Source organism: Pinus tabuliformis, chromosome 6 (assembly GCF_031772625.1).
Source record: "Pinus tabuliformis cultivar Carrire ecotype Pingquan chromosome 6, CPIR1, whole genome shotgun sequence".
In the NCBI taxonomy this organism is placed as follows: domain Eukaryota; kingdom Viridiplantae; phylum Streptophyta; class Pinopsida; order Pinales; family Pinaceae; genus Pinus; species Pinus tabuliformis.
In genome coordinates, this window is record NC_142292.1 from 784978327 (window position 1) to 785001415 (window position 23089).

The following is a 23089-nucleotide window of genomic DNA, read 5'->3' on the forward strand; positions in this document are numbered from 1 at the left end:
AAGTCATTGAACATATATACTACTTGGCCCAAAATTTGACAACCAATATATCAATGGGCTGGGTACCAAATAACTCACATGATAAAAATTTGATCTACTGACATTTTCAGTTCATGTTAGCACCAGATGATAAGTTCACATAATGATTTTTTTTTTAAATCGAGGATCTATTCATTAATCAAAAGGAGAGTACATATATATGAAAATGTAGGTAGTCTCACCTCAACTAGGTTTGTTGAAAAATGCTATCACCATATTACAAAAAAACATAAGCAAAATAGATCAAAATTCTAAATCCTAATAGGCTAAAAGCACCAAAAGACAAACATAACTAGAAGGAAACATGAGACCATGCTCAATCATCATAAGTATTTACACTAGATTGTCTGGTGCAGTCCCTAGAGGGGGAGGGGGTTGATATGAAAGTTTAATATGTTTCTCAAAGTGGGCCATCCACATTTCTAGCTTCTTTACCTTCTCTGCTAGCATATTTTGTCCTTGCCAAACCACCATAATCCTTTTTTTTACATGTCATTGAAATTAATGCAATTGATTTAGTCATTACGAGATTTTTGAGGTCTAAAATGGGCCTCCTAAGAAAAATGTACACCCAAAATAAACTTTATAATAACCAATAGGATTCAAGATGATGATGTCAAATATTTGGGATGATTCACCATTTTCGGAGTAAAAAAGTAAAAATATTAAAAAATAATAAAATAATAAAACTACTTTTTGAACTCGTATTTTAAACTTATCTCCCTAAGGTTTTACTCAAATTTCAACAGGGAGTACTCATTCGATGCAAAATTTAGTTCCTCATCCAAGGATTACCCATGTGTCATACTTTTAACAAACTTTACTACATGAAAAATGAGAAATACATCAACAAAAAAAAATGATTGCAATCACATTTTTCATGTATTTCTCATTTTTCATGTAGTAGTGTCCATCAAAAGTATGAAACATGGATATTCCTTGGATGAGGAATCAAATTATGTATCCAACAAGTTTTTCTGCTCGAAAATTGAGTAAAACCATAAGGATATAAGTTGAAAATATGAGTTGAAAAAATAGTTTTTTCTTTTTTCCCTCTAAAATTTGATGATGTAATGTAATCTTATTTTATTATTTCCACTATTATTTTATAATTTCCCTAGGAGGCCCATTTTAGACCTCAAAATTCCCTTAATGGTGGCAATTACAACCTCCCAATCTTCCTTTATAGTCATGGCGTACGCTTCTAGGTGATCAAGATCATACTAGAGTAGGTCATGATAGGAAATAGAGTGAATCTTTGGCCCAAAAACTCCTGTGCGCCCTTACCTAGAACTTTGACCCCTCACACTTGCTCCACCCCCACAAGCCACACTACCTTTCTTGCTATTGTTAACTGCATATCCACCCTGCACAGATCATGTTCTACCTCTATCGTTGTGAGTTCTAGATGATGCTCTGTTCACACCACCAATAACACACCTTCCCTGCTTGGGTGCTTCAACATTCCTATCCCCTAGTGCCACCTCCAACTTGTTTCCATAACCAACCTTACTGGTCAAGGCTCCCCTCTGCATAGGATAGGAGCAACAACTATGTGACATATGTGACATGGTGACTGCCCAGGAAAACACATCCAATATAATACCTACAACATTGTTCAACACCTCTTGACATGTCGTGAACAAAAGTGAGCCAAATGCTAGCCCCAAATTTTCCAGTTGGATCCTTACTCTCAAAGATGACAAACACCATACACTAGATAGGAGGGATGTGTGCTCACCCACAATTATGTGTTGTTCCAACTAAACTGACGACTCTTCATCACCTCTGATAGGGGAAGCAACTAGGAGGAAAGGCATGGACAAAAAGACTTGACACCAAAGCAAAGACACTCCAGAGATAAACCCAAGCCAATTAAGAGCTAAAAAAAAAATCCACCAAACCTCTCTGCAACCTTCGAGACCAATCTCCACTCACATTATTATGTGCCTTAGAATTTTAGGATAAAACAACAGAGAGAGGAGTAACCAAAATATTTCCAACAAAAAAAGACCCAGGCACAATTCCAGACATAGAAAACAATGAGGGAAAAAACTATCGAGCAACACATATATGGACACTAAGACCAACGATCTTACCATGGAAATTTCCCTTAATCCACTAACAAAAGTGAGGTGCCAACAACTAGTAGAAAAAATTGAAGTTTTTTCTATTTGTTCACATTGCAGGAAGCAACGGTGTCATTTTCTCCACCACTCCTATATTACTTAAGGGACAAAGATCCTAGATAGACTAACATTGGTCAGGCCAAAGTATTCCAGCCTCAACACTACCAATGTGATATACCATTCCATAACCTAAGCATTTGCCATTAACCATCTTTCCTTGCAAACACACATTTCTATGGAGGATGAATGACGTCTTACATGTGGCACTAATCCTCTCACATTATACCTTACATAATGCAAGGATAGATAATATTTCCTCCTTCCCATCTTCCATATGTTAACTTGCATTGTGCACATGTCGAGAATGTCTTGAATTTCGTCACCCCCATGGGGGATAAGTTCACATAATGATTAATCAAAAGCTGAACTTCCATTTTTTGATGACCAGATCCCATCTTTTGAGGTCCCTAAACATGTATCTCCATTAACTAACAAGGTTTTAGGTTTTGAATGTATTGGGGATTTGTAGTAGGTATTTCTCGTTAAGTATCTTATAGTCATTATAAATGAATGTAAAAATTTACATGTCAGTTGAATATGGGAAATGTTGTAATATTTGTAAAATAAATCCTTAAGTAAATTAATAATAATAAAACATAATGTTGATTCAATTATAAAAGTAAAAATTAACCAAATAAATAAATCCATTCAATTCAATTTGTTATATTGCAATCTTTTGTTCTCACAAAAAATCATAATATGCAGATTACATTAAAATAAATTAAAATAATAATAATTCATATTTGTAATAATGGAATTTGAGAAACACAATTTTTCTTATCACTTACATAGAATGGCATTAGAATGAGCAGAGACTAGACAAAGTCATATGGAAAAAGAACAAAGAATATGGGGTGGTGACATCAAAACTAAGTTATGAAGTGCTGGTCATGCAAGAAGTAGAGTTAGACCCTTTTTAGTGGTCGTTTGGAAGTAGCATTGTCCTTTAAAGATACACTTATTTCAACGATTGGTGCTAAATAAAAGGATCCTCATGCAAGACCATATTCAGGGAAAGGATCAGGATTACCCACGAGACAAGTTACACTCTACTATGATAATGAAGAGTCAATGGCACACTTGTTTCTAGATTGTTTTTTTTGCAGGAATTGTGGAGAATGATGTTTTCTAAGGAGGCTAGCATGGGTATGTGGTTTGGTAGATCGTTAGGAGAATTCATCATACAGTGGATAAAAAACCCATCCAGTGAGCATATTTCCATCATTCTAGGTTTGGTCCTTTGGCATATTTTGTTACACTAAAATAGAACCATATTTGATAGTTAGGTCCCAAATACACGACAAGTGGTGAAAAACAAAAAACATAGAGGAGTTCAACATAGAAGGTTTAATGAATAAGAACATAATTTCAATTATGCCACAGATAGGAACTTCAAAAGCTTGGGCCTTCTTTGATGGATCCAAAAGTCATCTCGAGGCTATATGTAGAGCGGAAGTTACAATACATTTAAACAACCATCACACCTTCTTTCTTAGCTTACAGTTAGGGCCTGACACTAGTAATCAAGTAGAATTGATTGGGTCTTAGCTCGCCCTTAACATTGCAATGTCCAAGAATGTGAATTTCTTACAAATTATTGGCTATTAACTAGTAGTTATTAATTGGTTCTTGAGAATTGGTACATTACTCAACTCGGTTATAAATACTTGGGAACAAAGAATTCATCAATTACATGAATTTTTTGAGGAGTTGGAGGTATCACATATCCATAGGGAACACAACATTAATGTAGACAAAATATCAAATGAAGCATTACTCTAACTTGTAGGATATTTATTGTTTATGGAAAAAAGTCACTAGTGTCCTTAGGGTGAGTGCCAACAACATTTTATCAAATTGAAACTCTTGTAATCATTTGCACCTTTATTTTTTATTGTTTAACTATTTTATGGATTGTTAGAATTCCTTAGCTCTTGATAGACATGTCCAGGAGGTTGTAATTGAACAATATTTTGTTCACATTGATTTCAATGAAATAACAACTATATTATCCTTCATTTTTCCATGGGTAATATATATATATATATATATATATATATATATATATATATATATATAATTTCTGGAATACTATGTGATAGCATTAAGGTGTGTGATGTTTTGTGTGAACACTTCACCCATCCTGAAGGAATTGATATGAAGAATACCAACAATGAACAAATATATCATATGTAAATGTAAACTGAACATTAAGATTAATAACTTTTTATAAAATTTTATTAGTAAATTTTTTATTGATAAAAGTCAATGAAAATGAACATTAAAATTAATCCATAAAAGTGACATATTAATCAAATAAAACAAAGTATATTACATGAGTTAGTGAAAAGTGAATGTAACAAATTTAATAATTAATAAATAATAAATAAAAGGAAATAATAAGGGAAGGAATGAAATGAATTATTTTAGTAGTAAATTCTTTTATTGAATAAAGTCAATGAAAAGTGAATGTTACAAATGATTGATATTTAATAAAAGGGACATATTAATAAAATAAAATAGATTAGAAAAATGAGTGAAAGGTGAATGATACAAATTTAATAATTAATAATTATTAATTAATCAATAAAAGGAATTTAGAAAATAAAAGGGAATAAAATAAATTAAATTAGATTAGACAAAAAATTTTAATACATGATTACACTAGAAAAATATTTAATTTATTTTAACTTATTAAGGAGAAAAGGATGGGGGGATATATTAAATTATGAAAATCGTATTAAATTAATATAACAATTAAATTAGGAATTTGGTACAAAGAAATATAGGACAAGGATAAGGATAAGGATTAAATGAATAAGAAGGATGTGATTGATACTTTTTAATTTTTTTAATAGAATTTATTGAATGAAACATGATATATTAATTAATTGCAAAGGGATCCATAAAGGTAGGATATATAAATTAATTTATTGGGGGTTGATAAAATAAATTAGGTTAACAATTATTACTAAAGAGAAGGGTGGAAAAATATTAGTGTAAAATAAAAATATATTAACGGAATAGTAGAGAACGTAATGGAATAACAAAGTGATAAAAACGATAGAAATGCTAAAAATTAACGAGGGTGGGGAATCGGTGAGATGGACAATGAATTTTAAAAATAATAGAAGAAATGGTATGATAATAAAAATAATAATGTTAAGGATTAAAATAGTAGAAACAAAAACTATGATCACAGTAATTTAATTAGTTTTTAGATGAAGATATTCGAGTATAAAAGAAATTAAAATTAAAAGAGGAAATAAGAGGATTAGGAATAAGAGGTGGGGAGGGATCATTAAGGATATTTATGTTTCTTGTAAGAGTTAGGAGGTTTAGGATTGTTGTCATTGTTGGCATTGATTTCAAGTTAAGTTAATTGATTAATGTTGTTAAGTGTTATTGATGTCACTAAGAAAATTAGTGATAGTTCATGTTGAATGGAAAGTGTGTAGGAATTTACAGGGTAAGTTCCTCAGAAAGAACACCAAAAGGACACTGCTCACAACCAGATCACAGATCAATACACCAGTATTTTTGACGTGGTTAAAACCCTCAAAGAGGGAAACAGTCCACGACCTGCGCCAACGTGGCTACTACAAGAAATTTATTAATCAAAGAATGAAAATTTACATAAGCTTCTCTCATGCACGGATTACCCGAACAATTACCCTCCATGCGCTTTAAATAGAACTCATGGACCAATCGGGTGTCAAGCCACAGATCAAGTGTCGGTAATACCGAGGAGAGAGTGAACCGTCGGATCACTACATATCGTGACCGTCGGATTGTAAGTTACAAAATGTACAACGGTAAAGAAACACACTTTACCTAACTCTACACTAGACCAAGTTGAACTTAACTATATCCTATGTGTCGGAATATCCTAACAAAGTGTACATAAATGTTGAATGATGAATATAAAAGGTTGAAGCAATGTGAAGTGAAAAGGCTATGCTAATTAATCTGAAGGCTAAGCATTGAGAAAAAAACTGAAATATATATATTTGTTTGAACAGAAAATGTAGATAATCCAAATTTGATTTGTCTCTTGTAATTACTACTGAATGAGCTATTAGTTTAGCTCTATTTTATACTACAAATAATTTTTTAACTGAAAATGAAATGACAAGCTTGTGAGAAGTTTTGGAAGTCTAAGAGACTATGCTTCATTTCATATTCCTCTAAAAAAATGCAAACATCCAAGAGTGATTGATTATAAAACAAACAATATGTAATGAAAATGATGATATTCATTTTTAATGGAAGTGGCCTGCATCAGAGAAATAATGAGTAGTAGCATAAGGGAAGAAGAGTGAAAAGAAGGAGCAGCGCAACAGAATAATTGACAACAAAATTGGATATGGCGTAAGCAACATTTGTGACTTGAGAAATTTATGTTCTTTTTTATGTTGTAGGTTGAAAAATAGCATGTTGTAGCATGTTGAGGTAGGAGCCTCCTATTGGTTGTAGCTTGCAGAAAACTTGTGGGAGTTGTAGCTTCCTTTGAGGTAGAAGCCTCTTATAGGTTGGAGCCTATGAAAGTCTGATGTAAAAAGGAGTAGAATATTTCCTTCACATCACTTTCAGTGTAAAGTTCGAGGCTTTCTCCCTTCACAGTTTCCACTTATATTTGTTGTCTTCATGTGTTTAATTCTTTCATGTTGTGTGAATTCTTTCAATTCTTGGTAAGCGAATTTGCAAACCTCTCTCCTTGAAATCTGCAAAAGGAATTGTTGTAGTGGCTACAACTGCCCTCCAAAATTTTTCCTTAGCTTGATTTTGGAGCCTCCCTATTAACCATCCTCAGCAGCATGTCTTGGACTGTCAAGTACATGATCTTCAATGGTTTTCTAGCAGCATGAAAACCTGTGCTTGATAGCTTGTTGCATTCCCCTCACATGTTGTTTCTTCGGACTTGGTCCAGCTGCTGATTGAGCAGCCCCCTCAAGAAAATGCGCAATTCTAGAGGGGAAACATTCTTCCCTCCAGAAACTGTACAATCCTATCTATAAGCCTAGTTGCTTAAGAAATTGTGCAATATTGTCAATCAACGTTCCTAGAAAAAGCAGCACAATCTGACCTATCAGGACTGCTCAGCCCAAAAATTGCACAATCCTGGGCAACATTCAGCTGCTCAGCCTAGAAATTGGGCAATCCCTCTGGGAAGCCAACCCTATTTTCTCCCAGAAACTGTGCAAAATTTACCATCAGTCAGGTAGGTTGTTTCATGTGCCATCGAGTTGATCGGCTCCACCCGGGACCGAGAAACTTTAATTGCATGCATGGGATTCTTTTTCCTGAAATAGAAAAAAGAAACATGCCAAAAGCATCCAAATATTTTTGGGAGATACTTTTAGTAACTGGAAGTTACATGAAAATATTGTTTTAGGATCTTTCCTCCAAGTGTTGCTTTTTCCTATATTTTTGGCATGTGCGTCATTAACCTTAAACTTATTTATTTGATGCTTCAGAGCTCACTTATCCACAATGATCTTGGAGCTCTGACATCCCAAAACAAATCTTGGAGTCTTCAACACATCTAGCTCAACTATTTATGAGTAAGTCCACTTAACTTGTCTTTTACAACATTTTTGTCACTTTTTGTTTTTTGGGTTGTGTGAGTGTTGTCTGCTTGATTTGTGTGAATTCTTGCTACCATTTGCATGGATATTAGCTTGTACTAGAGCCATTTCAGTTTTTGATAGCATCTCATGGTTGACGCATGCATGACATTTTTTTGCACGAACAGTTGCCGATTTGGTGGCTCACTTCACACACATGCATGTTGTTCAATTTTCTAAATGTTCCATTCACTATTTGCATGCATGATCATTCAGCCCTACTTACACTCAGTATCACCATGCATTCACATCCCCATATGCTTTCAGTTTCCTGTTGGCGGTTCTGGACAACCTTCGCCCGAACTCTACCTCACCAAGACAGCATTGCATAATCCTGAGAGTGAAGGCTTTGCCTTCCTCCCAGAAAATGTGCATTTTATGCCCAGTGACTGTACTATAGTATTGCATTGCACAATCCTAAGAGGCAGTGATTGCTGGTTTAGAAAATCGCACAATGCAGTCATTGGGCCTACAACCCTTGCCAACTAAAATTGCACATTACACAATCCCACTAGCTAGCAAGCCAGTCTGGGTTGTGAATTGGACAATTCAAACAGGCATCCAGCCTCCCAACAGTATATATTTCCTTTTGCGCACTTTCGGTAGCTAGTGTTTTGGCCTACCAAGAAAAATTACACAATCCTAGTCAGTCAATCCATAGGTATGTTGCATGTCATTCCTCAAGTTTGCTTTCATTTTAGCTGACAGATTTCTTGCCATGCATGTCTCCATGTCTCCAGATCTAGTAGGTGTTAGTTCACCTCTTAGCAGTTTAGGATCAATGGCCTCCAAGAGAGCAGGATTAAAAGACATCGACAGAAGCACAACTGGAGCAACAATTGAGCGAGTGTCTACAAGTTTGTTGATCTATGAAGACACCAAGATGATTGTAGATAAGGACATAAAGTTGAAATGGAAATAGGTCAATGATGCATTTGCAGGAACATTTGCGGAAGACCTCGAAGACCAACAACTCTATGTGAACATTCACAAGTTTGGTTTGTACCAGATTGCATGCAGTTATCCTGTGTTCCCATGCACAGACATGATACATTGGATCAGCTTGCACACTGATCCCGAGACGATGACATCAAGAAGTGCCAGTGAAACAAAGATTACTACCTCCAAGGCAAAGGATTATGAGAAGATGTACCATATGTCAAAGCTAGTGATTACCATGCATACACCCTTCAACATACCCATAAACAATGCCAAATCTAGGGATATCTTTAAGAACTTGGTTAAGGAGATGTCCAAATTCAAGATGACACCCAACTAGGTTTAGAACATAAAGATACTGCGGAAGGCGTATCAATACCTGGTCATCTTTGCATGTCTCTTGTATGGCCAAGAGAGCATGGAGACCTTCCCACAGAGTTGGGTGATTGCATTGGACCAACTGTGCAGTGAAGGCAAAGCATGCAACTAGTCTGACATGTTGACTCACAGGCTAAAGGAAATGTAACAAGAGCTCAAAAGCTGCCTAAAGGTTAGGAAGCAGAAATATACATGTCCGCTTACATATTGGATGCAATCTATGCCCGTTAAGAGTTCCTAGGCTTTAAGTGGGCATAGACATTGACAGAGACCTTTGTGAGCACTTATTGTAAAATGTTGTCCGAATGCAGCTTCGGAGGATTCATCGCACAGCTTTCAAATCATTTTGTCACCTTGGTGTACAAGATAATATTTGAACAGGATCCACTTGGCTTGTTGATGGCAGCAATGGAGGCACTGATAGATATAATAGATTGGTATGCCTTACCATCCAACACCTTCATACGGATGTACAACACGGAGAAGCCTCTACATATTCTACCGAAGTTTGCATTGGACAAGCTTGTCATGCAAGAAGTATCATACCACATCTTGGCAGGACTATCAGCTAGGCTGCACCGAAAGAAGAAGGCACCTTGGCCCACTCTTTCATTGTAGATCGAGTTAAATGAGATACAAAATTTCAAGCATGCATATGTTGAAGCAGAGGAGATCAACAAATATCCATTCGACGCGTGAAGCTACAATACGTATGATCCGCATTGTTTTGTAAAAGATCACTACATGAGAGTACAGTTTCAGTGGATCCACGAGGCATGTCATTGGGCAGAGGAGGACCCATGGAGATATTCTTATAACTTCTCCAGGCCTAATGAACCGGTCGGCATTGCTATGGAATTATTAGCGAAGCAGCGTGAAATAACATCCAGGAGAGCACCAACAGCAAAGGTAAAAATACCAGCATGTGACAAAGGCAAGAGGAAGATTGTCAAAAATGCGGAGGTAGAGAAAAGCTACAAGTTACAAGAAAACCCACTTGTGTAGAAAGCATCTTTGGAAATAGAGGCTAAGAGGCAATAACGTAATAGGAGGAACTCGCAAAGGCAGAGAGAAAAACGAAGAATATAGGAAACAAAGAACGAGTTGCTTGAGTTGAATGAGAAACTCTAGAAGGAACAGGAGTTGCACAGATAGGAGAAGGAAGCATAGAAGTAACAGGTACAAGAGGGGGTGCAACATGTACAAACATATGAAAATGCACCTGTACAGGTATTCAACTCATCCAAACAGCTAGCACCAAGCAAAAAGGGTGAGAAGTCGCAATAGAAGGCCTTTACTCAGGAGATTAAACAAACACTTGAGCAAATGGATATGAACATGGAGCAACAAGAGCTAGAGCAAGACATTGACCTCATGCCTCACCACCAAGGGGTCGACCCACCATCTTCACCTATCCAGAAGTGCACCAAGTCCCAAGAAACCAAGGAGACACTAAAATCCTTGGAGATAATCTGGAGGGAGAGATGCACAACATCTCATTCAATGAGTCCCAACATAAAGTTGTGAAATCTCGCAGAGTGTCAACTCCGGATGATCATGCATCTCCTACACAGTTTGAGGAATGAGTGATTGTGCTCGACATGTGCAAACATCCAGCAGCATTGCTCGATGCTACCAGAGCATATGCCAAGTCCACTAACTCGAGTGTTCACTTCTTGATAGTTGAGAACAAGCGAATGGCTAAGGAGTTACATACATCCAAGCAAGGAGGAGAACTCGTTACAACATCCATCCAATAAGAGATGAAGAAGGAAATATTGGATGAATTATTGTCCCTTGACATAGTCATACAGGCATTGTGTTCCATGTTTGGTACCATGCATAAGGCATTGTCCGTCTCAACGGTTGGCAGCAACGATGTGCTAGGAGAGCACATATCTTGTGGAACATGCATGATGTTGTTGATTACATGCAAACATGGACAATGAGATACAAGGGAGCCAATTTACACTTGCCCAAGATGATGAAGCCCAGAGCGGTCGAGTTGAAGGCATGCATCTAGAGTCAAATATGTAACTATGAAGATCTCTCATAACTCATCACTAGATTGTAGGCTTCCCTTACACGAGTATTCAAGAGCATGAATGTTGTTATGCACACACATGCGATCCCATCTATTGGGACACTCACCCATGAAAAGGGAAAGGCATAGACTTGACTGTAGCTTGACTCATACTTTAATGATTTGATGCACATAGCCACTAGCCTAGACTTGGTGATCAGTGTAGACACTATGCATTAGTATGTTGCTGGTCTGGCCATACTCAAGAAAATGATGCACATGTTATCAGACGAGTTGGACAGAGGAGCTCAAGCTGTGTACCCAAATGATATGGAGGAAACAGTTCGTTTCTAGAAAGATGTCACAACAGAATACACGGACACTATCGTGGATTACCAAGAATGCATCAGTTCACTACTGTTGACCACCATGAGGATGTCGAAGAGCTGATATTGCCACAGCTGCTGTAGTCATAGTGATGTCTTGCATGGCTTGCTCAAGCCTATTTTGTCTCACATGGGTACATGTGAATATTGTATGTAATGTCTTATCAAGTGGATGTTCAAGTTTCGATAGTTGGATGTAACAGTCATAGAGTAGATGAAGAGTCATGAGGATAGATGAACTGTCACAAAGGGGAATGTCAATGGCCACCCCACCCTTTGCTATATATAGTCCCTCATAACTCATTGTAGAGGCTTTTGGTTAGCCAAGCTTCCGATAGGAGTATCTTAGAGAGAGCTTGGATAGTATTGTAATGACCCTTGGCTTCTCCACTATGTAGAGCTAGTATATCTCTTTGGAGGAGCAGGCGACAGTGACTGTAAAGTTCCACTGTTAGAACTAGTGGTTGTTCATGGTTGTATTGTATGACTTGAACTTACACTTCCTAATATAACATAGTGAACATGTTTCATGCATATGTCATATTGTATTTCAGCTATCTTGTTTACTCTAAATGACATATCTATTTTCTTATGCATGCATGTGTAGCTATTTTTTGTATGTGTATGTATGAATATTACTGAAATGTGTTGCTAGTTTAACCATCACTTTGGATTGCTAGCTTACATTCCTTCCAAGTTGTGATGCATCTTTCCTTCTGTGTTCCTTTCTTAACTCCGTGATTTCACAAGTTTCCAAGGGGTGCACTCACCTCACCCTTTGTGTGTTAGAACCGCTCATGCACCTTCCTTGATTTGCCGCATATGTCACACCCTTTCTACCAACAGAGACATCTTACTTTTCTATCTGCGAAACTGCAGTCAAGGCAATCCATACGACCCACTGCTTGGACTCCCACACTAAACGTTCTGAGGTGTAGTTGGGGCTTCTTACCAGGGAGATTCCCTGACATGTTGGCGGGTCTAGCACCGTCAACATTTCTAGTGCTAGAAGGAGGACTAGATGACATCTTATGTCCTCTCATCCTATTTTGTACCTTTGCACATCTATCATGGATTCTGTTACACTCACCCCTCCACGATGTTTTTTGCATTCCAAACCACTCAACATCATGCGGGAGTTTTTGGATCGCTTATCTAAATTCACGTATGATGGTGAAGGTGAAGTGGCCTAGCCTGTGTTCTTACCAAACTTCCTTGCCATGCTTGACGAGGAAGATAGATGTTTTGACAAAGAGGCTATTTTTTTACTTGCATACACACTTTGCGAATCCCCACAATAGTGTTTTTGTAGCCTACCGGCTAACATTGTGCACTCACTTAGGTAGTTTTGTGATCTCATTGAATCTACTTTCCATCATTTCGATCTAGAACCTCTTTACCAAAAATTGTTACAACAACGAAAAGCCCCACATGAATCACCTATGGATTTTTAGCAACTCTTTCGTGTTTTGTAGTTTGAAGCTTTGAAAAGCTAGATGAAATTTCCATATCTTAGGGATAGATTTGAGTAATTTCTTAACAAATCAGTCCATCCTAAGAAGAAGTTTGATTCTAAGCCTCACTCAACATAGTTTAGTGATGGAGTTGTACAATCACATATGGTTACAGCCATTGTCACAAGTGACTTTCTATCGTTCCCTCATCAAACAGCTCCACACTGGAGAGTGATGCGGGAGAACATGCACACACATTTGTTCAACTGTCACATCCTCCCAACATCATTTCACTTAATTTTTGCACAAATTTGGTTGTGCCTCCATTGAGTTGTCACATGCATTTTGTACGTCAACCTCCAACTTCGTACTCGGATGATCGTCTGGATGATACTGTCTTGTGTTCTTCCATTCCAGACTCTACATTTGCTGTGAACAAGGATCAAGCTGTCAACAGAGTTGGTGTTGCACAACCAGCATGTGTTGTCATTCATGAAGAGTATGACTGGGGGCTTAATCATCAATAGTCAAAGAAGGATGACTCCCTTCTGTCTGAACCCCCTCCATTATTTCTCGACATATTTGATGAGCCTTCCACCCATGATTTCTCATGTGTATCTCCATCTACAAATGCACCCATTTTTTATCATTCGCTAGACACACTGGATGTCAGTCTATCATCTGAAAACGGAGAGGATAAATTATTCATTGAAATTCCACTTGACTTTTCATCTTCTTTTTCTAGAAACATCGAGGGTGAATTTATCTGCTTCTCATCTACCCCTCTGTTTGATTCATTAGATCACGAGGATGTCGATGAAATCATTGATTTTATTGATCGTAGTTGTTGTGAACTATTTTCTCCTGTATTCGATCACGATGATCACTCTATCGGAGTTGATATTTTGAAGCCACTTGTTTATGATGATCTATCTGTCGATGAAGTCAAAACCCCGCAGACTATCAAGGCACCTTAGCCCATGCTAATGGTTATGTCAGGCCCACTCTATCCTGAGGATGGTTTCACTTTCGATCAGGAAATTGTTGAAACACCCAATGCTCCTCATCACTCATATGTATTCATTGAAGATCAATCTCACACACAAATCATACTTCCTCCACTTGAATTGCACGATCCTATCACTCATGCATTGGAGGAATCTTACATAGTAGGCACGTGTTAACGATGTAAGTTATCTTTGTTTCTTTCGTTTGCTTGCATGTCACAGTCAATATTATGTGTACGCTTAACAGCTTCATGTAATATCGCACAACACCATGATGAGTCCATGGATTACATGTCATGTACTTTCACTAACATATGCTCCATGGACACTTTTAAACTTGGAGTGTGTTTGTCTTCATTGATATATCTTTCATGTTCGCTGGTTCGCACAGCTATGTTTCTCCTGAACCATGCCTTCACCAACAGGGGTCAACCAATGCATCAGTCAATGCATTGGAAGAATCACTTCACATGATCAGGCCCATGCACTATTAGCTTAGGAGTAGGAGTAGTGTTTTCTTTTGGTCTTTTTCTTGCATGCTTGTTTTCTTACTTGCTTTGCATGTTCGTTTGTCTATTTGCTTGTTTTCTTACTCACTTCGTTGTCACATTTACTTCCACTTTCAGCTTATTTTTTTGTTTGTTCACTTGTTTTGTTCTCATAGGTTAGTTTTGCAAGAACCATGTGTGACTCTTGAAACAACCTACGTAAAGTAGAAGAGGCCTTGTGCAGATATAAATACTTGGTTATCTGTCATCTGAACTCTGTATGAAGAACTTGTTATCATCAGTCCATGATATGCCAATGGAAAATATGTACTATTCGAATTGAGCCTTGGTGAAAATACAATGATCGCACATTGACTAGTGTCACCTAGTCTAGTCTATTATTTTTGGGTTAATCCTTGCTAGCTCAGCCAAATATAGTAAGGTCAAGGGGGAAAAATTAACAAGCACGTCAGAGGTATATATAAAACTACTTCTCTGAAGGAACAACCTCGTCTGCTCTCAATAATTTGGGATCCCTCTTCCGCCTCTGAAATGAATAATTGCTAGGCACATGTTATGAAAAATGAAATGAAAAAAAAAATGAAAAGAGAAAAGTTTCAAAATGAAAATGAATAAGGTGAAAGAAGAGAAAGGCTTCTTTCATAGAGAGGTGATGCAAGTGACTCCGTTGGGGAACTGACTAGGCTCACCAGTAGCGGAGTGATACTTGTGTTCATGTGTGACTCTGATGGGGTACTTTCCAGGCCTGCTGGCAGTGGAGCAAAATGAGAGATGACACTAAGACTCTGATGACTATATTGCTTGTTCACCAATATACCCCACATCCCTAATCGAAGCGACTATGTTAGCTTGGCTTGGAATGTGTGTCAACTGACCAAGTGCTTGGAAAATGCTACATATCACAATCAAGTAAGTGTGGAAACCAAGACAAGCAAAGAATTGAACAATACCTTCGGAAGTGTTAGACTTGCTTTTCACGAACAAGGTACGTTGAAAGAGTTGGAGTTCTAGCAGTGTGTCGCCAAGTGTTGTATCAACTACAACCACCCTCCAAATTTTTTCCTTAGCTTTGTTTTGGAGCCTCCCTACAAACCATCCTTAGTAGAATGTCTTGCACTGTCAAGTACATGAGCTTTAGTGGTTTTCTAGCAGCATGACAGCCTGTGCTTGCTAGCTTGTTGTATTCCCCTCACAAGTTGTTTCTCCAGACTTTTTCTAGTTGCTGGCTGAGGAGATCCCTCAAGAAATTGTGCAATTATGGAGGGGAACCAATCTTCCCTCCAGCATAATCTTGTTTGGTAGCCTACTGGCCTCAAAAATTGCACAATCCTCCCAGTCAACCTTCCAAGAAAAAACTGTGAAATCTGACCCGGCAGGACTGCTAAACCAAGAAATTGTGTAATTCTGCGTAGTAGTCAACTGCTCAGCTCAGAAATTAAGAAATCCCTCTAGGCAGCTAGCGTAGCTTCTTTTGAGAAACTACACAAAATTTACCATCATTTAGGCATGTTGTTGCATGTTCAATCAAGTTGACTGGTTCCACCCGGGATCGAGAAAACTTGACTTGCATGCATGGGTTGTTTTTCCTCGAAATAGAAAAAAGAAACATGAAAAAAGCATAGTTGGATTTTAGGGAGCTATTTTTAAGAGTTGGAGGTTACATGAAAATATCATTTTAGAATCTTTCCTCCAAGTGTCACGTTTTCCTAGATTTGTGGCATGCATATCATGAGCCTCAATATTATTTATTTGACGCTTCAGATATCACTTCTCCACATTGATCTTGGAGCTCTAACATCCCACAACACATCGAGGAGTCTTCGACACATCTAGCTAAGCTATTTATGGGTAAGCCTGCTTAATTTGTCTTTTGCAGCATTTCTATCGCTTCATGTGTTTTGGCTTGTGTGAGTGACGTCCCCTTGATTTTTGTGAATGATTTTTGTTGTTTTCATGCATATTAGCTTGTCCTAACACTATTTGCATCACATACATAACATTATTTTGGAATGGTCATCGATTCGGCAACTTGCTTCACACACATTTATGTTGTTGCATTTTCTGAATGTTCCATTCACTGTTTGCATGCACACTCATTCAACCCAACTTTCACTTAGTATCGCCATGCATTCGCATTCCCATCTACTTTCAGTTGCCCATCTATGGGTCTGGGCAATCTTGGCTTGGACTCTGCCTCACCAAGACAACATTGTGCAATCCTAAGAGGGAAGGCTCTGCCTTCCTTCTAGAAAATGTGCATTTTTTCCCAGTGACTCTCCTCCAGCCTTGCATTATACAATTTTGAGAGACAGTGACTGTTGGCCTGGAAAATTGTGTAATGCAGTCAGTGGGCCTGCAACTCTTGGCAGCTGCAATTGTGTATTGCACAATCCCAGTAGTGAGTAGGCTAGTCTCAATTGCGCATTATGCAATTCTAGCAGCCATCCAACCTCCCAATAGTCCGGACTTCCTTTTTCATAGTTTCAGAATTCAGTCTCCTCGCCTCCCAGGAAAAAATGCACAATTCTTGCCAGTCAATCCCTAGGTATGTTGCATGTCATTCATTAAGTTTTCTTTGGTTTTAGCTGACATACTTATTTCCATGCATGTCACCATGTCTCCAGATCTAGCAGGTGTTCATCTTCCTCTCAGTAGTTCAGGATCAATGGCCTCAAAGGGAGCAGGATCAAAGGACACTTACAAAAGTGCAACTGGAGAAGAAGTGAAGTGAGTGTCATAAGTTTTCTAATCTATGATGACACCAAGCTAATTGTAGACAAGGACATAAAGTTGGAATGGTAAGAGGTCAATGATGCACTTGCAGGAACATTTGGGGAAGACCTTGAAGACTTCCAAGTCTATGTGAATATTCACAATGATTGCATTCATGTATCTCATGTTCCAATGCACAGACACGATACATTGGATCATCTTGCACACTGATCCTGAGATGATGACATTGAGCAGTGTCAGCGAGATGAAGACTTCTACCTTCAGGGCAAAGGATTATGAGCCGATGTACCATATGTCGAAGCCAGTGATCACCATGGAGACACCCTTCAACATACCCAATAGCAATGCCAACTCCAGGGATATCTTGAAGAACTAGGTGAAGGAGCCATGGCAATTCAAGATGACACCTAGCCAAGACTACAAGACAAAGATACTGTGGAGGGTGTATCAATAATTGGTCATCCTTTCATGTCACTTGTATGGCTAAGAGAGCATGGAGACCTTCCCACAGAGTTGGGTCATCATGTTGGACCAACTGGCTAGTGAGGGAAAAGCATGCAACTGGTCCAACATGTTCGCTCACAGGCTGAAGGAATAGGTAACAAGATCTCGACAGTCACCCAAAGGTCAAGAAGCAGAAGTCTACATGTCTGCTTACATCTTGGATGCAATTTGTGCCTGTCAGTAATTACTGGGCTTGAAGTGGGCATGGACATTGGTGGAGACGTGTGTGAACACTTATTGTAAAATTTTGTTTGAATGCATCTTTAGAGGAGTCATCACACATTTGTTAGATCATTTTGTCACCCCCGTGTACAAGATGATATTTGAACATGAGCCACCTTGTATGTTGAAGGCAGAAAAGGAGCCACTAATCGATATAGTAGATTGGTATGCCTCACCATCCAACACCTTCATACATATGTATAGTGTGGAGAAGCCTCCACATGTTCTACTGAAGTTTGCCTTGGACAATTGTGTCATACAAGTATTATCGTACCACATCTCAACAGGAATGTCAGCTAGGCTGCATCGGAAGAGGAAGGCACCTTGACCATCTCTTCTGTTGTAAATGGAGTTATACGAGATATGGAATTTCAAGCATGCTGATGTGAAAGCAAAGGAGATCAAGAAATATCCATTTGATGCCTGAAGCTACAATCCACATGAACCACATTATTTTATAAAAGATCGCTGCAAGAGAGTACAGTTCCAGTGGATCCACAGGGCATTTCATTGGGTAGAGGAGGGCCCATGGAGATATTCTTACAACTTCTCTAAGCCCAATGACCTGGTCGGCATCATTGTGGAATGGTTAGCAAAGCAGGGTGAAGCAGTACCCACGAGGAACCAACAACAGCAACAACAGAGGTAAATATATCAGTGTGTGACAAAGGCAAGAGGAAGATTGTCAACAGCGCAGAGGAAGAGTAAAGCTACAATTTCTAATCAAAGCCACTTGTGCAGAAAGAAACTTTAACAATAGAGGCTAAGAGGCAACAACACAATAGGAGGAATGTGCAAAGGTAGAGAGAAAAATGGAGAATGGATGAAACATAGAAGGAGTAGCATGTGTTGAAGGAGAAACTCTGGAAGGAACAAGAGCTACATAGATTGGAGAAGGAAGCATAGAAAGAATAGGTACAACAGGTGGCATAACATGTACAAAAATATGAAACTACACACGTATAGGTATTCGAATCATCCGAATAGCTGGCACCAAGCAGATAGGGTGAGCAATCATAGGAGCAAGACTTTTCTCAAGATATTGAACAAGAACTTGAGCAGATGGATACAGACATGGAGCAATAGGAGTTAGAGTAAGGCATCAACCTCATTCCTCACCACTAAGAGGTCGACCCACTAGCTTCACTTGATCCTGAAGTGGAGAAAGTCCCAAGCAACAAAGGAGCCATTGAACTCCTTGGAGACAATTTAGAGGGTGAGATTGACAACATCTCATTCGATGAGTCCCAGCATAGGGTTGTGGAATCTCACAGAGTGTCGATTCCGGATGATCACACATATTTTTCATAGTTTGAGGAACGAGTGATTGTTTCCAATGTGCGCAAACATCCAACAGCATTGGCAAATGCTACCAGATCATATTCTGAGGCCACTATCTCGAGTGTTCGTTTACTAATAGCTGAGAATGAGTGAATGGCTAAGGAGTTTCAAACGGCCAAGGAGGGAGGAGAACTAGTTATAGCATCCTTCCAAACAGAGTTGATGATCTGAATTTAAACAGGAATGCAACAAATTACAGATATAACCTTAAATACAAAGATGCAGTAGAAATAACACTTCATTTCATTAATATCAAATACTGAAATATGTTTACAAACAGAATGGGAATAAGACTAGCTCGGGTGATGGTAGCTTATCTCTGGGAAGAGATGTGGTGGCTACATGCCTCTGAACTGCATTACAATGAGGCTCAAGGGCTTTTTTATTACTGAACAATAAGTAAAAACCATAAACAACCAAAACCCTAACTCGAGGAGTTGTAACACCAAGAGTTGATGGGCCCCATTGGGTGAGTTGGAAAACCAACTTCTCGTGCTCGCGACTTGGTCATATTATCTCTATTTGATGCACATGATAACCCGTTGGAAAGATCTCTTTGAGGACTACATCAAAATAGATATAAAAAATTCCCCAAGTCATTGGTGGTGGATATCCAAAAAAACGCCGTTTAGGGCCTTAAAATGACTTCAAAAGTTTAGGACCCGAAAAAATTCTAAAAATAGTAAAACTGAAAGAAACCATGGTGGGGGTCCAAGTAGAATTGGTGGGTGGTCACCAATATCCAGCTGGATCATTCCTCACACCTTACGAAGAAATTTTCCCCATTGCCTTTGAGTTCCTCCATGAGATGAGGAAACTTTTGTTGAATTTGGTCCATGGTAAGCCACTTGCCCTCGTGAATGAGTTGGCCTGCTTTGACAGCTCGATACAGTTGGATCTTCTACTAGCGAGTGTTCTTGATATGCGTTTCCATGATCTAATTAGTTGTGGCTTGTTCCATGCAATCTGGATTTAACTTTATAGATGTGATTTGTTCAGCAACATCTGATTTGTCCAGCAATGGTGAGAAGTATGGTCGAAGGCAGTCCACATTAACACTAGGTACAGGCCAAGGAATGGGGGAATGTTGAGCTCAAATGCATTGTCACCCATAGCCTTGGTAATGGTACAAGGACCATATTGGAGTGGTCTGAGTTTACGATAGGCTCTCGTAATTTGTTCCTTCTACAAATGAAACCAAACTTTGTCGACCACTTGAAACTTGTGTGGCACCCAATGTTGATCATGTCCCTACTTGTACTCGGCATTTGGTTTCTCAAAAATGTCATGAACCTCCTGGAGGATATGTTGGATGTGCTCGATGAAGTTGTTTGCCTTATCGTCTTCCAATTGGACATGAGCCAAAGCTTCATGAGTAGCTTCAAATGGTATGGCCACATCAATGGCACATAGTGGTTGGAATCCCAAGCACACATGAAAAGGGTTGTGGCTAGTTGAGTTGTGAAGAGGCCAGTTATAACTGTGCTAGGCATAGCGAAGGCTCTCATCCCATGTGTGTGGATGCTTTGAGTTGTACATGTGAAAAATGTGTACGACCATCCTATTGACAACCACTGTCTGGCCATCAATCTGGGGATGGAAAGTTGTGGACTTAGTGAGCTCAGTGTCCAGTATCAACCAGAGACTGGACCAAAATGTACTGAGTAACCTACTGTCCCAATCTGAGATGATAGACTGTGGGATCCCAAAGTGTACCCACACTCATTCAAAGAAGAGTTTAATAGTGGCTTCTGTTGTGATATTCTTCTTGTAGGTTGCTAGAATGGTCATCTTCAAGAATCTGTTGATGACCACAAAAACATAGTCGTTGCCATGCTTAGTAGAAGAAAATCCTGGCATGTAACCCATGGAGATGGATTCCCATGGTCGATTAGGGGTAGGCATTGCAGTATAGAGGCCTTGCTTCTTGATGATTGGTTTGGCAATGGTGCAAGCAGTGCAGGATTTGATGTACTTCCCCACATCCTATCAAAGACTCAACCAGTAGAAATACTTCTACAATATTGCCACTATATTCTTGCCTCGAAATGCCTAGTGGCTTGACTATAGTGCACTTCCAAAGTCATCTTGTTTCGCTTGCTTGAACGAACACAAATGTATCCCAGGTGGCATAGCAGGGTGTCCTGGAGATGAAAATATGGAACTTGCTAACCCTCCAAGAGAATTTGGTATGTGTGGTCGAACACTTAGTCACTTTTGTAGAGAAGTGGCCAATCAGAAGTCTTGTTCCCAATATAGTGGAGCACGATGGTTAATGCCATGATCGGTGGTAGGCTGAAGCAGTCTGCAACATTATTAGTGCTACCCTTCTTATACTTCATATTCAAATGGAACTATTGTAGGTATGTGGACCACTTTTGATGGAAATCATTCTGCAAATTCCCTTGCATCTGTATGAACTACAGGGATCAGTGGTCTACGTGGATGACCGTTTCCTTCCCCAAAATATAATGCTTCCATTGCTAGCAAGCCTCCATAATACATCTATTTTTCATAAGTGGGATAATTCCAGACTGTGTCTGAAAGTGTCTTACTATGATATGCCACTGGATGCTCTTGTTGCGTAAGGACTTCCCCAATAGCATAGTCTGAGGCATTTGTCCCGATCTCAAATGGTTGTTGCAAGTCTTCTAAAGTGGGCACTAGTGTAGAGCAGAGGCAATGTTTGAACTCTATAAATGCCTTCTGTTGAGATTTAGACAAAAAAGAATTTTTCTTTTGCTCCTCCCTTGGTGACTTGACTGAAGGGCCAAGTGATATGAGAGAATCCCAACATGAACCTACCGTAGAAATTGGCAAGACCCAGAAATCTACAGAGCTCTGTCAAAGTAGTTGGGGTTGGCCAATCCCGAATGACTTAGATCTTGGCTGGATCCACATGCACCCCTCGTTCATCAATAAAGTATCCCAAATACTGAACATGGGTCATGCCAAAAGTGTATTTGTCCAAATTGGTGCACAGCTTGTGTTGCCATAGTGTTTGGAGAACCTGTTGGATGTGGTGGAGGTGCTCTTCCCAACTCTGGCTGAGGATCAGGATGTCATCAAAGTATGCCACTACATATGAGTTCGTGAATGGCCACAAGATGTCATCCATCAGCCTTATGAAGGTTGGAGGAGCATTCGTCAACCCAAAAGGCATAGCCAATCATTCGAAAATTTCCTCCTTGGCTTTGAAGGTAGTCTTCCACACAACAGAGGGTTCAATTGGTACCTATTGATAGTCGGACTTCACGTCGATCTCGTTGAAATATTTTACCCCCTTCAGTTCGTCCAGAAGGTCATAAATATGTGGAACCGGGTACCTATTTTGGACAATGATCTTGTTCATTATTCGGTAGTCAATACAAAGTATCCAAGTCCCATCCTTCTTCTGTGCCAACATGATCGGGCTGCCACAGGGAGATGAACTCAAACAAATGTATCCTTTTTGCAGCAACGCGTGAATCTTCCACTTTATTTTTTCGTTCTAAAAAACGAAGCGCCGATGGATTGGTCCATTGGGCAGCGGCGCACCTGGGGTCAGATGGATGGAATGCTTGACTTGATAGTGCAGAGGCACCCCTATGGGGGAGGTGAATATTTCTTCATACTCCTCCACAAACTTGTCCATTTGTTGTTGCCGTGCAGAGGGGCCTTGTCTAGAGGTCATGGCCACCATCTTATTCTTCCCATGAGGGCGTATCATCAAGAAAAAAAAATTCCCAGTTGTGGAAA